Source organism: Rhea pennata, chromosome 2 (assembly GCF_028389875.1).
Source record: "Rhea pennata isolate bPtePen1 chromosome 2, bPtePen1.pri, whole genome shotgun sequence".
NCBI lineage: Eukaryota > Metazoa > Chordata > Aves > Rheiformes > Rheidae > Rhea > Rhea pennata.
In genome coordinates this window covers 112,008,699-112,024,604 of record NC_084664.1, presented here as the reverse complement: position 1 = coordinate 112,024,604, position 15,906 = coordinate 112,008,699, and positions in this window count along the sequence as shown.

Genomic DNA, 15,906 nt, shown 5'->3' with positions numbered 1-15,906 from the left:
GCACTGTTTTAACAGATATTCTTTCCTATTTATAGGAATAAAACAGTATTACCAAAAAAACACAAAATTCTAGTATAATGACGGCTTGAGAATTCACCTGACAATTCACTACCCCTCCTCCCCCCGCCCCAACATTGCAATCGGGAACAATGTTAACTAATGAGATCAGAGCTGCACATGACTTCATCTCATTTAGCTTCTCAGAAGACAATAATAGGTTTCTCTGAATTCATCCTATATCTAGTCTGACCACACATACAAATTCAAACTCCTGGGAGGTTCATTAAGATTTCAGGAGTACATTAACAAACTTTAGGACTTGGGCTTTCTGTATGGAAATAATAGATGAGGACAGTCCCATAGACTGCAGCTATGGGAAATACAGAGTACCCACAGAGACAGATCTAGGATCTGGTAAATAAATTTTCTTGTAATATTCAGATTCAGATCTGTTGAAAATTAAGATTATGGTCTAAAAGAAAAAAAAAAGCTTTATATTCACTCTCTCGGGCTTTATGCTTTACTGAACAACAAGGTTTATTTTTGCTTTAAGTAAATATTAAGTAAATTATTCATCAGACAACATAAACATCTCAAGACAATAAATTTTGATGCATGCTTTTTTTAATGCATGAAGTCACATTATTACCCAAAAGAGAGTGAAAATTTCCTCTTCAGTAGTTTATATGAACCTTTCAGAAGTAGCTTCCTTAGCACAAAAACATTTTAGGCCAAAATTCTGCTAGTCACAGGAAGCAAGAAGCCAAACTTTCCCAGTGTAGATTACAGATATAGTCAGATTTTAACCAAGAAAATGTGTCCTTTAAGAAGACACCACAGATCTGAGAACATCTCTACAAATAATGTATTTTACTGTATAGCTATTAGCTGACAGGAAGCTTTTTAGAAAGATAGAACTAGTTTAGAAACACTGGCCTAAATGAGCCAAGAAAATAATGCGCAAAGAGTGTGGTTTTACATTTTTAATTAAAAAATTTTAGACTTTCAAATAAGAAAACAGAAATTTTAGACTTTCTAATAATTTCTGATATGGAAGAGTGAATTGAGAGTGTCACTAAAATCAGTATTAGATAAAAGGTACTGAACTATTTACTGCTTGGGCATTTTGTGCTTTTTTGCAGTATCGTGCTTATTTTAAAATAATTACCCACTTTTCAGTCACCATTCCATATGAGCCCTAAATCACTTTTCCCAAATTAGCAGTGTAATTGTGACTAGCTAACACTCTGAACTTCCATCCACTAATTCACGAGATTAAAAACATGTATACCCTGACTGAGCTTCTCTTCTTAACTTTGAGCAGAAACCCTTTGGGACTGTGCCTCAGGAACATAAGAAATCAGAATCATCATACTTGGAGTGAGGGAAAAGAGAGAACTAATGAATTTCTGGCTACCAAATACAATGTTTTTAGTACAGTATCTCTGGTTTCGGCCCCAGTGGCCCACAGTTGGAGTGATATTGTTCCAGTACGTTTTAATGTAGGTCATAGCTGACAAAACAAATCTATGTTATCAAGTCTAAAAAGTAAGTGCAAGTCAGATAAACAACATAAAAATCATTTCCAAAAGTAAAATGCTTTATAAAAGAAACAGTACTGTCATATGTTCGATAACATAAGCTTGTAGGAAAAACATTTATTTTCTCAGTTAATAGTTGTTGGTGTCTGTAGGATTGGTTTTCATCTTTATTATCTTCCTTATTGAAATATTGTTTCTTTACGGTTCTACACTCAGTAAATATAAACCTCAAGCCCTTATTTTCTTGGAAGCATTCCTGGAAAAAAGAGCCACAGGATCAGATGCAGGATATAAAGGATATAATAACTTCAAATGGTAGACAAAAGTTAGGATCCTTTGAATTTCAGCAAATCTCTGTAGCTTTCATACACCAATTTTCCTTCAAGCCCTTTGTCACACAGCACTCACATAACAAAACATTTTCCAACACCAGTTTCAAATGAGTTTTTCCCATTTTATCATATAAAAATAGGTCATAATTTCCATGTAGTTGTTTAATATGCAATAATTTTCACCAAATATGTCATGCAGAATTCTCTCATAACTATATGAGGCATACAGAAGTATCAAATATTTGAAGTTTCTTTTGTTATAAAAGGATCAATACTAACTTATGGACCTTAGAAGATGTGATTACGAAATAACTACAGTTTCATTGCCACAAAGAAGTCATCAGAATGATTACAGATATACTTGATATGGGTCTGTTTGAAGCCCATGTTAGCTTCTGTCAAATTAAATTAATTTTGTATTAATTGCTGCAGCATAAAATCCATTTATTCTCAGCAAGTGTAGTTTTGTCCTCTAAAATCAGTTCATAACCAAATAATGATGTTAAAATTTGAGTTTATTAAGGTAACATTTTTAACATCAAGGAAAATAAATATATCTCATTTATCTGTGTTGCAAAGATGAGCTATCACCACACCCACAGTTAATAAAAATAGACAAATTAAGAGGTAACCTCTGAGCTCTGTAGGTAACAAAAAGCTGCAGTGAGACACTTAAATAAAAGAAACATTAGAAGGCTGTAATTAATTGGACAGGAACTTGGCCTTTTTTGGAACATCTATTTCAATTGTTCCAGGAGTATTAAACAAGTTCCCTGCCACAAAAACAAAATATCCATCTCCTCTCCTGCACTACAGAAAAGAGAAACTCTAATACAAAATCTAAACAAAAAGACCTTATTGAATCTTCTGTCTGAGTGACAGCAAAAACTCCTGAAATATCAGTCGAGTAGAAATGTTCTTTCCGAAGCCATTTAATCTAAGACAGAGTACCAATACAGAATAAAGAGATAAGCATTTAACACGTACATATGCACAATAATTTCTACCACACATCAAACAAGGTACCATAGTTACACTCAACTGGGAAAGTGGGAAATACTGTCTTACGGAGAGCACTAATATTATCTCAGACACTAAAATACAATGATGGTTTGGTGTTGTCATTATGGTAGCATTTTAATTGTGAACATAATTTGAGAAATATAGTGATATTGAAGATGAATAACATTTTTATAGTACAAATGGGAAGGAAAAGTTTATTATCAACAGAATAACTGTATTCTCTGCCAAGAGGCCTCTAAAACCTGAGCAACATATCATTTTTGTACAAAGAATTATGAAAGAAAAATAGAAGACAAAACATTAAAAATATACATTCTCTTTTGGTAAAAACGATCTCTGCATATCATTGCTCATTCTATATACAGAAGTCAATTTTGTTTATGTTTGATTTCATTATATTATGGAGCCAAGATCTGATCAAATAAAATGAGTGAACGCTGCTGTCCAGCTGAGAAGGATGTTTACTTCAAATTCTTCTTTAAAACCATTTCAGGCAGATGACAACTGCATATTTATTAGGACAAAAATCCTGAAAATCACCTAAGTATTATACAAGAAGATTTATTCTGTAGGAAACAAGGGAATAATTAGGGAACAAAACTATTGCTACAGCCTTAAAATAGCATTATATTGGTAGTACTACAGCTTTCAGAGAAATTAACAAAAAAAAGATTAGCCTTCTGTATCAAAAATCTGATCACCCAATGATGAATTTAACTATTGCCATATATAAGTCTAGCATAACCACAGAACCTGAAATTAGTTAGTTGCTTTTTTACCATTTTAGGCACTATTACTGTCTCCAATCCAATTGCACTAAGAAATTAGGCATTTTAATAACATTTATCCTCCGTCTTAAAAGAGGAAATCCATCCATTGAACTCTCTCCTGAACTACAATCTAGTGTGATTTCATCCTGATGTCTCATGGAGTAAATGTTCTATATATTGTGTTTTAAGTAACATTTTTTCTGTTGTTGGGAATATTTATTGGAATATGCAATTTAGCACATCAGTTGATTTGTCACATCATCTTAGTCCTTGTGCAAAGCCCATTTCAAAACATGTATGTGATCTTTTCCTAAAACTTTCTTATTGCTGTTGTGTTCAAATCTAGTCAATTGACCAAAGAAATTCTCACTGACATAAGAAATTCTTGTGTCCAAAACCTTAATAACTCCTGCTAACAATAACTAAAAAAAGTTTTGCTCCTTCTGGCCAAGTTCTTCCATCTGACGTATCTCTCAACACATATTTTCATGAGTAGCTCTCGATTTCAGTTTCCTCTCAATAGCAAGCAACATCTTCAGATTATCCTTGGAGTAGCTCCACATCAGGTGCAGACACTCTTCTGCACAGCACTGAGCCATGTCATCATGTGCAGTACATAACCTGGGAGTTCCTGACAACCCCGTATGTTCTACCAACGGCCAATCCACCCTAAAGGGCAACTGGCTATGCCACTTCATTCCCAGCTACCACCACAGAGCACCTAGATCGAAGCTCTTGTGATTTAATCATTCATCTAACTTTATTTAAACTAGAAAGGTGAAATGATCAGGATTACAGAGAAATCATGAAAAATGCCTGAGTTGTTCAGATAAAGCTCCTACTAGTTTTGAGAAGAGTAATTGAGATACTTCTGAGAGTAAGAGCTAAAAAAAAAGTTTTTCTTAAACTAAATTTTTTAAGATATCTCACTGAAAAGTTATCACTCCCATTCTTAGAACACAGCAGCAGGATTGTTCTGACTTTAAAGTTAAGAAAATCAAAAGGCATCCTTTGAAAAATTGCCATTTTCATCTCACTCAATAGGAGTATATTAGAAGCAGTAAGAAAAATTCTCCTTATACACCAATCCCACAGAACATATTCCACCCCAGCATCAGCCTGTGAACATGCCTCAGTCTGAAGGCAAGCAAGAGCCTTTCTGCCATTGTTTATTACGGTAAGAAAGGCCATAATGGCTTGACTATTAAAAATGAGATTAAAAAGATACTCTGTTTCTAGTACTCTCTATTCTCCATTCATGCTTTACCAAAAGCCTGGAAGAGAAGGCAGAGCCTTGCAGACAACAATGCAAAAGAAAGGGGAGAAAGAGAAGTACAGTACATAGAGAAGGAACATGAGTCAAGATTAGGAGACAAAGTAGTCAGGCAAGGGGAGACAGATGAGACAGGGGCAGGAAGATATGCAGTCACTGAAGTATATTTCATTCCAGAACTTGGAAGTAAGCCCAGAAAACTGAAGTCTCCAAACACTCTTCTGCTGTCAGCTAGAATTTACAAAAGCTAATTGCAAAGTTCTTGTCTCAGTTATGTGACTGGATCAGTGAAAAGTTAACAGTCCAGTATAGCTATCTGCCCCTTTGCTATTGCAAGAGGTAGACATGCTTGTACTACAGTACTTAACATGTTTGGGTACCTATATGATACTATTAAGCAGAGAAGGAATTGTTTCTTTTCTTTAAAAACATAATACTTAATACTGTAAAAATATTGAAAGATTAAGAGTCAAAAAATCAACACAGAATGAATTAAATACATCCTATACACAGCAGAGCATGCATGCACATGACCAGCACTCACCTATCTTCCTTTGCAGTCATGGGCAATTAACATATGGCCCACAGACATGTATGCCAATATCAATTAGTTCCCTTTTCTTGAACTGCAAAAGAAAACTCCATTCTAGTTTTGTGAAATACAGTTTCAATCATATATATGGGCTGAACCACAAAGAAAATGGTCTTCTGAGCTAGTGTGGATAGGAAAAATGAAAGGCAAGAGCTTGGTCAGATGTGCATCCAGGCAGCCCCTATCTGCTATTGCAGTATTCTTCCATGTAATTTGTACCATGCAATCCTTACAACTTTTTCCTCTCTTAATATACCTCAATTACCAGGTTGTTCACCGTTCACTGTCAACGGGAAGCTCCAGAACTACTTCACAAGGCTAAGAAATGAGATTCACCAGAATGCACTTTAAGTTCTTGAGTCACAGTGGTTAAACGCAATAATCATCCTTAGGGAGACATACTAAATTAACTCAAGGATTTTGACTATTAATTGCATGTATCTCTAAAACTCCTATTATTCTAAGGAAGCTTTTTTAACCTCCAGAAGTTGAGAGATATATCTTTACCACATATTCCTATAGTTACTGTATTTCCTGCTTTGACTTACTCACTATTAATACATCAGTGCAACCTCTTGCATTATTTTTCCTGAATAGTAAAAAATACTCCTTGTAGGTACAAGTAGTGAATGTCAAAATGTAGAATTCTAATGAAATGCTAAAAAAAGAAGTGATATGCATTGACCCGCAAAGTAGAAGTGTAGCAATGTACAACAGGCTTGTGTGTAAAATATATTTCTGGAATATTACAGCATGCATCTGCATAAGGCTGACTGTTGATGGGAACCAAAGTTGACAAAGGCATAACAACATAAAAATGTATCTGTGATCTTACTCTGTATGTGGTTGAAAGTGACAGCCCATCAGTGTACAATTATCATACATTACTAATGGAATATTAATGAAATATTCATTGCTCTAATTAGAAAATCTTGTCTTGAAAAGCAGTCTTACTTTTCACCTCTGGAACTGTAATTGACACGGAAATGAATTTGACAGTCTTAACTACTATAGCTCCTTAGTGGAAGAAACATACAGTGTCTTAATCTTCCAGCATTTAGCCTAACAACTAGTTTTCATTCACTGTGGATAAAATCCAAGTCAACTTGAATGGTCTCATGCACTACTTCAATCTCAGTTAAGTCCTAAACCTGTATCTAACATGGCTCAAGATAATACATAGGTCCCGTGCAGATTCACTGGGTGGCAATTCATCTTCCTTTAAGAGGAGAGGAAAAAAAGAAAAGAAATATTTGTCTATAATTTTACAAAGTCAAGTCTGAAGTGAGATTCTAATTATCTGTGTACATACACACTTTATAACATGCATAGCTTTTTTTTCCCCCTTCAAAAATGTCATTTTTTGTGCACATACTAGATAAAAGGTCAAAGAACTCATAAATATTAACCAAATACAGAGGAGACGAGGTAATAGAATAAAGCCTGCCTTTCAAACAATACATGTGAAGAAGAAAGTATTAAGAACATTTAGGAGCTAATATTCTGATGTGCCAATAAACCAGGAGGTCTCGTCACAAAATGAGGGGCTGGTTTTGACAAAAGCCAGTGCCTGCTGAAGGCAGTGATCACCTTATGTTATATTCACAGTGTGAGCCACTGATTTCAACAAGCACTGGACCATCCTATAGATGGATTATCCTGCCTATGCCAAATTACAAGACCTTCTTCTAGCAATAAAACTTATAAACATACAGGTTATAGGCTCCAACAAGCCTCACTACCACCTCACTAACATCAACGGATAAAATCCTGAACTAATTTAAGTCACGATGAGTTCTGTTATTTATTTCAAAGGAGGTCATGACTTTACCCAATGCAAAAGATACCACCGTAGCATTTCAAAACTTATAATACTGTTTTACCCTACAAGATACTTGGTAAAGTTAATATAAATAAATTGAAATTCACATTGCTGACAAAATATAATGGAGAATTAATTATAATTTAGAAATATAGTCATATTTTAATTACTCTTGACTTTTTATGTCAGATAATTATTTACTGAATATGAAAACTGTTATTTGTTTAGTGCTGTAATTTGTTTATATGTTAGCATTTCAAATTACTATGCTATTTTCACTTATATTAATAGAGACTCTCTGAAATTGTAGGAAAGGAGTATTTATCACCTCTGAAACAGGAAATTAATTTGGAATTGATATAATTAATAGAAGTCTAAATATTTAAAACTCTAAGAGCATCAAAATATATTGTTTCATTTTTGTCCCTGGTTATATGTCTTCATCATTTTATTTTAAAAAATCATTAGAACTAAATATTCATTTATAACTAAAATAGCAAAGAAATCTCAGAAATTATTACTATTGCTTCAGTTTGATGTGGTTTTCTGTTATTTAAAATAATAATCTGTATACAAATTATTTTCCTTTTGCTAAACATAGATTTATTTCAAATACATGATCCTGGCAATAATATGCTACCAAATAGTGACCATTTTTGTTCTAACAAGAGGGATGGAAATATTGTACTAGTCATTGAGGAAACAATAAATACATTTTATTTATTATTGTGGATAGCACTAGGCAGATGATTTGCTGATTGTGATATTCATTACATAGAAAACATTTCTTTCACGCTTTCCACTGTTGTTCTACCCATGGTCTACTCTGAAGCTTAGTGTCATATGTACTGGATATTAAAGTACTAAAATCTAAATTCATCCTTTAATTGGTTATTAAAGCTTACAGAAGTTGTGGATTTAGACTTTTTTCTTAGTTGTTATATTCTCCACTAGACAAATAATAAACTTCCCTCCCACTTTTCTTTAAAAAAAGCACTGAGTGAAACAAAAATTAATCTCTATTCATCTCTAGATACTAAAGACAAAAAAAGAAAAAAAGTAGTTATGTAACAAAAGGAGGTTTTCATTTGGCTTTACACATTTACATTTATATCTACTTGAATCAAGCATTAAATCAAATTCATTCCTATTTCTAATTCACCTATCTTCTAAACGCATCAGTCACAAACTCAGTTTTCTGGATTTTATATCTGCCGAGATACACTCCAGTGCATATACATTTGTGCTTCCTTGTATCATTGAAGAGGTACTACAAAACACATGCATGCTACCCATTCTGTGGGCAGAAAGGATCAAGATCTGCTCTATTTTGATAAATTTAAGGTTTTGTGAGGTTTTTTTACAAAATATTTTCTTCAATCTATCTTTGGTTTAATTTCACATTTATTTATTAGATACAAGTGGAGTTATCTAAAAGTAGTTGTTGGATAAAGCATGACTAATTTCATCCTACTTTCGAAAAGTATTTGACCCAGCAATAAATACAAGTTTAATCCTACTGCTTAAAATATCTCCACATAACAAAATAACCCTTAATACTACATTTGCCACACTTCATTTTCCAGCACACATATAAACTTAGCTCTAGAGAGACTCTATTGAATTTACTCACTTTAGCTACTACTGTATTGTAAAGATAATAATGGACTCTTTTAAGAAAGGACTACTTGATCAGGTTCCATAAAACCACAGGCAACAATCCATGACTAATCTGCAAATTCAAAGAGTGAAGCAAAACTAAAATTTTTATTTATCTATTTTAAATAGATAAGATGTGCAGTCCACATATTAATTCATTTAAATATTTTGCTTGTAATACTGTATCTACAAAACACACAGCAGGCAGCTTACCTTGCAACAATTCATATTAAGGATGAACAAACTAGGAAGTGACTAAGTGTTTAGGTTACATGCAGTTTAAATTTCAGCACCTAATGTAGAGAGAGCCCAGTCTGGCTCCAGATAATGAGAAAGGACGTTTTGCCACTGAAATTCAATCTGATCGAGAACTATTCTCTTGATTGCTAAACTAAACTTTGGCTGCTGATCATGTCAATAGTATGTGCTCTAAAAAATTTGTATCCACTAAAATAGAATTAATCATATCTATGATACAAAATTGTAGTAATAAATTACTGTGCTCTGTTAGTAGTGGAAAAAGCTTTATCATATTAGACTTTATGGCACAGTTGTATTACAGTCAACCTTATTTATTTATTCAGTCATATATCATAGTATACTAAATGATGTATTGGTTATTTACAATATGTAGAGGGCACATCTGCCTAGATTAAACTGTTTAAAAATACTATTTCATTTATTATGGCTAAACTGCTGTACTTATTACTAGAATCAGTAATATGAGTGTAGTTAACTGAGCTACTAGTACCCCAAAATACTGAACAGTCATTGTTACTATACAGAAAAACTCTGTATAACACATTCCCTAAGTCAGATTCCTGAAAAGTAGACTTGCAACTATGCAAGTCTACTGCATGCATGTAACTAAGCACTGTAGATCTGATGTACAGTTTGGGGAAATACTTATCTGAGCTAGTATGTCTATATTTCATATTCTCCAGATCATCTGATGGAAATAATTACAAGTTGGAGTTTTAGCCTTTAGATAAGAGGTGTGCAGTCACTGCCTTTGAGAACTTTCAGAAAGGGAATTCCCAAACAGAATTCACTGTTCCTTTTCTATGTTCCTTCACGTTTCCACAGGAAAGAAAAGTAACTCTTGTAAGTGTTCCACATGCCTGAGCAGCTCATCTCAGCTCTTCTTCAGCCATTTCTACAACATGAGGAGTTCCTGAAGAGCAGGGAGAGATCAACATCAAGAGAAAAGGAGTTTAAAGGGAATTCAGTCTCTCACTCCTGCTTTCCTTGATTGAGGAATAAAACTCCCCTCACAAGATCAATACTGACTTGAGCATAAACTCAAATCATATGGAAACCTTAAAAGGTATTCCACCTTTATCAAGCATACTGCTAAACCACGGCCGATAGCCACTGAACACTGAAGGACAAATGAGCACGGCAGCAGCTTACAGTTAGAATAAAAATTAAGGCAATATCAACAGATATATCTGAAATAATTTATATTCTACAATAACACAAGGCAAGTGTGTACATACAATACTGGAAGAAACATTACATTCAGTTCTGAATGCAAAGGAGAAAAACCCAAATGCACACATACATGCACACACGCACACACAAATAGGATGCACCATTTCCTTTAGCATGTATTCAAACCAATGCCTCAACTGCAAGCCTCTGCAGATTCAGGTCTTGTAAGGTAAGGGAAGCCAGAAAAATTAGATCTAGCTGACTCATTAAATAATTAATGATACTCATTCTCTAGAAAAACAAACAAACAAAAAGAAGCACAGCTGGACTAAGTTAAAATCCACATCCATTTTATTAATTTGTCTCTCTTACATTATAATAGATTAAAAAAAAATATTGGGCTTTTCTGAGTTAGCTTCAATTTATTTCAGGCACTGTTTTTTTTTTTTTTTTTTTTTTTTTTGCTTCAAGGTATTATCTCACATGGAAGTCTTTAAGAGCTACACACAGAACATTTGCAGAATTTATTCTAACTGCATTAAACAACAAAATGAACTTTAATATGATAACATTATACAGTAATAAACCGAAGCATTTGATCAAATCTGATTTACATATGCATGTTTTCCTACATATTAGTTTGATGTACCTTTGTTTTTTAAAGAGAGTATATCTCTTTGGACAAATGTCTGATTATTTTGGTCCTAAAGTGGTTCAGGTATCAAACTTCAAATAAGTTGAACAGCAAAACTCAAGTTATAGTGTCTATAGCTGTGGTCAGCCAGAAAACTGAACAAGCACACAGAGAACTGAATTCCCCAATTTTCTTTGTGTGTGTAAAACTTTTCCTGTGAGCTCTAAAAGAAACCTAAATGGGCATCACATTGAACTCTCACCTTTCTTTCTCCCTGTTCTGGTACGTATTTTGTTGTAGGCACTAGAAATTTAGAATAAAGAAAGAATGATTTAACCTGTTTCTCCCAGATCCTAGAGATACCATGATCCTTGTCTAACCCTTAGCAAGTACTTTTGTCTTCAGAAGAGATCTATAAGCATAACACACACAAGTTTTGCTATGTTTCAGCATTTTTTTATGAAAAATCTCTAACTCAGCCCTGACCAATTGCTACCCATTAAAAACACAGAGCCTGTTCCTGCAGTTCATGTTCAAAATGACAGTCAGTGAAAAGAGCAAAGGATCAGGTTAAGCACTTTGGTATATTCTTATATTTTGACTCAGTTCTGTCAGAAACTTCCCCTGCAATGTAATTATAACATAGGAGATGAATTATTTTGCACTATGTTGCACTGATTTTAAAAGCACCTTATTTAATGTTGGTTTTATAACTGACCAAAAACTACTTGAATACTGAAAAACTTATTTGTGTTTTGCTTTCCATTAATTGTATTCATGATTTCATTAACAGTGCAATTTTTTCCCCACATGAAACTTTGAGAATGGGAATGATATTTCTCCATCTACATCTTTTGTCTAAATCTACCACTCTAATAATTATTAATATTTATTTTTAGAAATGCACAAATTATTATTCCTTTTCTTTATCAATCACGGTCCTGATTTCTGAAAATATTCCTTTTAATTAAAAGACCTTTTATTTTAAGACAAACAAAATGCAACAACTCAGCCATATGCATGGATTAATGTGTCCTATGTATTGAGCTTTTTATATTATTTGCGATATACAAGCTATCCCACAAGCTTCATCATATCATTTTGTCTCTTAACTATTAGCATATGACACAGCAAACAAATGATCATTTTCATGCATAAATACCTTTGTTCATATATAATTTTGCCATCCATCTCTCTTTGCAAAATACAGCATGACAATTCACAATGGATAAATTCACATCAAACATTAACTATAGAGATGTAAAACATCACACAAGTACTCTGCAAGTCAGATCACACACCAGCAACATATAGTAAGAAACACCATACAGATCTGCAGGTTTGAAGAAACAGAAAATTGGTAACTTGTACCCCCCCAAAAAAAACTTTACAATTCTACTTGAGGTGAAATAAACTGTTCTTAACTATCATGCCAATTTTGAGTCTGCAACTGACTTTACACAGCTATTGTAAAAGATCTATAAAAAATACCATAATCTTTGAAGTGATTTTTATGTGAAAATATTTTTGTTATTTATTTTCATGAAAAATGAAAACAAAAAGTGGATGAGGTAACCACTGATTTCACATAAGTTCAATGTAATAATATCTAAGCAATTACTTTCTGAGATAAAAGGACAGTGAGCTGGTTTGTTTACCATTTAGTGGCCCCTCTGATTTTAGTATCAGTATTTCTGTTTAAAAAAACTCTTGCACTGGCCTTTTTTCCAAGAAGCTGTGAGATCCAAATGCTTAAGTAAAAGGTTTGTTCTTCAGTTTGTAATTACTCTTGAATTATTTTTATTAAGTAGATATCCTATGTGATGAACACTTATTGCAGCATGCAATTATCCTTTTTTTGTTTTTAAAGAAACACATCTTTACACTAAAGTAATGGTGCTTCCCAAATAAAAATTGTATCACTTTCTCTAAAGCCTTGCATTTCACACATTGGTGTATATCCAATGCTTTTTTCCAGTACAACTGATCTAATCACTATTAGCAGTATTTCATTGTCTATATTAAATGACATATACCATAAATATAGTTATTGTGAACTCCATAAACCAATATATCTAGGTATTTGAGAAGAATCAAATCATCTCACTAAATATTACGTTTTTATGCATGCAAAGTTCTTCCCCAAACATAACTATAGAATTTACTTGACTTTTCAGATATAGAGTGAATTCAGTTGTTTTGACTTCAGAATGGTTGTAATACTTGACTTGTGCAAAACAACAGTTATTTCAAATACATCCTACCAACTCTACTTCTTTTGTTCTTTGTGGGGGTGAATTCTTCCTATTTATTCTACTATGCCCTTGCCACCAAAACCTGTATTTGGATATTCATCAAAAATACTTACAAAAGTTTGCATACCTATTTCACAGTAAATGCTTATCTGCAAAGAAGAGACGTGTTAGAAGGAACAGGTAGGTGGATGGCATTTCTGCTATGGCATGTTCTTACAACATGGGACCCAATACTAGAATTTACTTATGTTCTAAAACATGGTCACAAAAAAGAAAACAGAATCATGACAGCAGCTTTACAGCTGCTGACAACTTTATGTAATGGACTAGACTAAACTTGAGCAATGAGCTGAACAGATAGGCAGCAAATGCAAATTGGAGAGAACAAAGAATCTCCTTTGGTATCCTTGTGAAACATTTCCACCAATGCAGTTCCAGTACCTCAAAAATAGAAGATGCGTTCTCCCTCCCTCACCTCAAAGAAAAAAAACAATCAAGGAATGCTTGATTGGATCCAGCCTGTGCTGGTCTACCTCTATACTTTTACACATCAAGATAGTAAGAGGCTGAAATTACAAGTAGTGACAAATAAAGTCAAGCTCAAACATCCTATATTCAATATTAGCACACAAAGGTTTAAAAAAGCACCTTTGTGATCCAAGACATCACCCATAACTGCTGAGACCTTTGTTTACAAATATGCCACATGCTTTTGTCATCTAAAACACTGTAACTGCATTTGAAACCTGGATCTACATATTTAGAACCGTACATTTCCTTCATTTACTTAGAAGTCCATTTCTCAAAACCTTAATTTCTTTTGTATGAGGTATCAGAAGACAAAGAACCTTTTAGCTAAGTAAAAGGTGGCTATAAGATTTTCAAGGGGAAGGAGCAGACTAGGTTGTAGGGTAACCATTGAAATGCTATCAACACAGGGACAGTACACTGTGTGAAAAGAGAATTAAAGTTTCTCCTATATATAGGTTAAAGGAAAAACTCCACAGATCACTCTTTGAAAATCACCTACTAGAAGAAACTGAAAAGATGCATAAAGTCAGGCTTACTTGGCAAGCCATATTACAAACATACTGGTTTTCATCATCATGGTTTCTTAGGTCCATACTCAAATGGTACAGGCAATTCCTTCTGAAACATACAGAGATAAAGAATGGCAGAAATATACTGCATGACTTCAAAACACTATGAAGTGCTTCTAAAGACAACTTGATAACACAAGAAGTTAAGAAGGCTAACATCAGCATTAGCATCTGTCTTCCAACTACAAAGTCAGAAATGACGTATCACTCAATGACAAATGATGTCTGCTCTCTATATTGAGGAAGGTTACTCTAGCAGATGTTTTCTAATTATCCTAAGCTTGTCCCAAGCTAGGGAAAGGCAAAAGAACTGGAAATATGCCCAGAGAGACCTGGTGCACCAGTACCCTAAAGGAACCATTTTAAAAAGTCATTTGGTATCCTTTTAAAGGGCCTTAGCTGCACAGACTGCATAAAAAAAGGAACACGAAAACAGCAAATATGTTTGTTACATTTCTTAGTGAAAGTTCTAGCTATCTGACCAAGATATCATCTAGAATAGAAAGCATTCACTTGTTCTTAGCTTGGTTTGGGACAATTCTTATCCAAAGAAAAAATAGCATTAAAATCAACAAAAACAACATCCCCTGTAAAGCAAGGCCCTGACAGAGTCAAGACAAAAGAAAGTCTTTTCATTGTGAATGTCCCCGAACAGTAATCCTGGTATTGCATATCAACTCAAAAAATAAACTTAATTCCTCCTTTCCCAGTACAAAGAGGTAGACTACTTTCACTGCTGCAAAACCTCTGGTACACCATGGAGAAATTCTGTCCAAAAAGTGTACAAAAAAATAAAAGAGGAGACAGAAAGGAAATGACCATCTTTATTTCTGAAATGGGCTAGAAAGTATCATTCTGTCAGGTCTTTCATTCCATTAGAGGCAACATGTGTCAGGTCTTTCATTCCATCAGAGGCAGCATGTGTCAGGTGTTCGAGTCAAAAGCCTGACTGAGAAAGTGTGTTATTTCCTCAAATTCTGTAGTCAAATCATACAGGTATGCAAACCCTGAAATACAATGCAAATGGATGGGGGAAGAGAGCAGAGAGAAACACAGAGACTGTGCTCATTCAGGGTAACATCATTCTTAAGAATAGTGAGAGAACAACAGAGCACACACCAGTAGACAAAATAACCACAAAGAGCAAGGTGCCAATGAATGCTGTTACAAGCTAAGGAACGAGTAGGCGTCTAGTCTTGACCTATGGTAAGGGAGAAAATTCTCTCTTTCTTGTTACCATGGAGATACCCTTTTCAGGCTTCTTTGGATGAGCTTTGTGCATGAGTGCAAAATTTGGAATTAAGAGGAGAACAAGTATTAATTATGTGCCCCTGACAAAAACAGCCTTCTTAAATCTTCAGAGATAATACAGCAGAGGCTGTAAAAATTAAGTTTGATTACAAAAATTAAGCGCTGAACAAACTATCTTATGTTTCAGTGCCTTGAGCTCTATCATCTTAAAATGGCAACA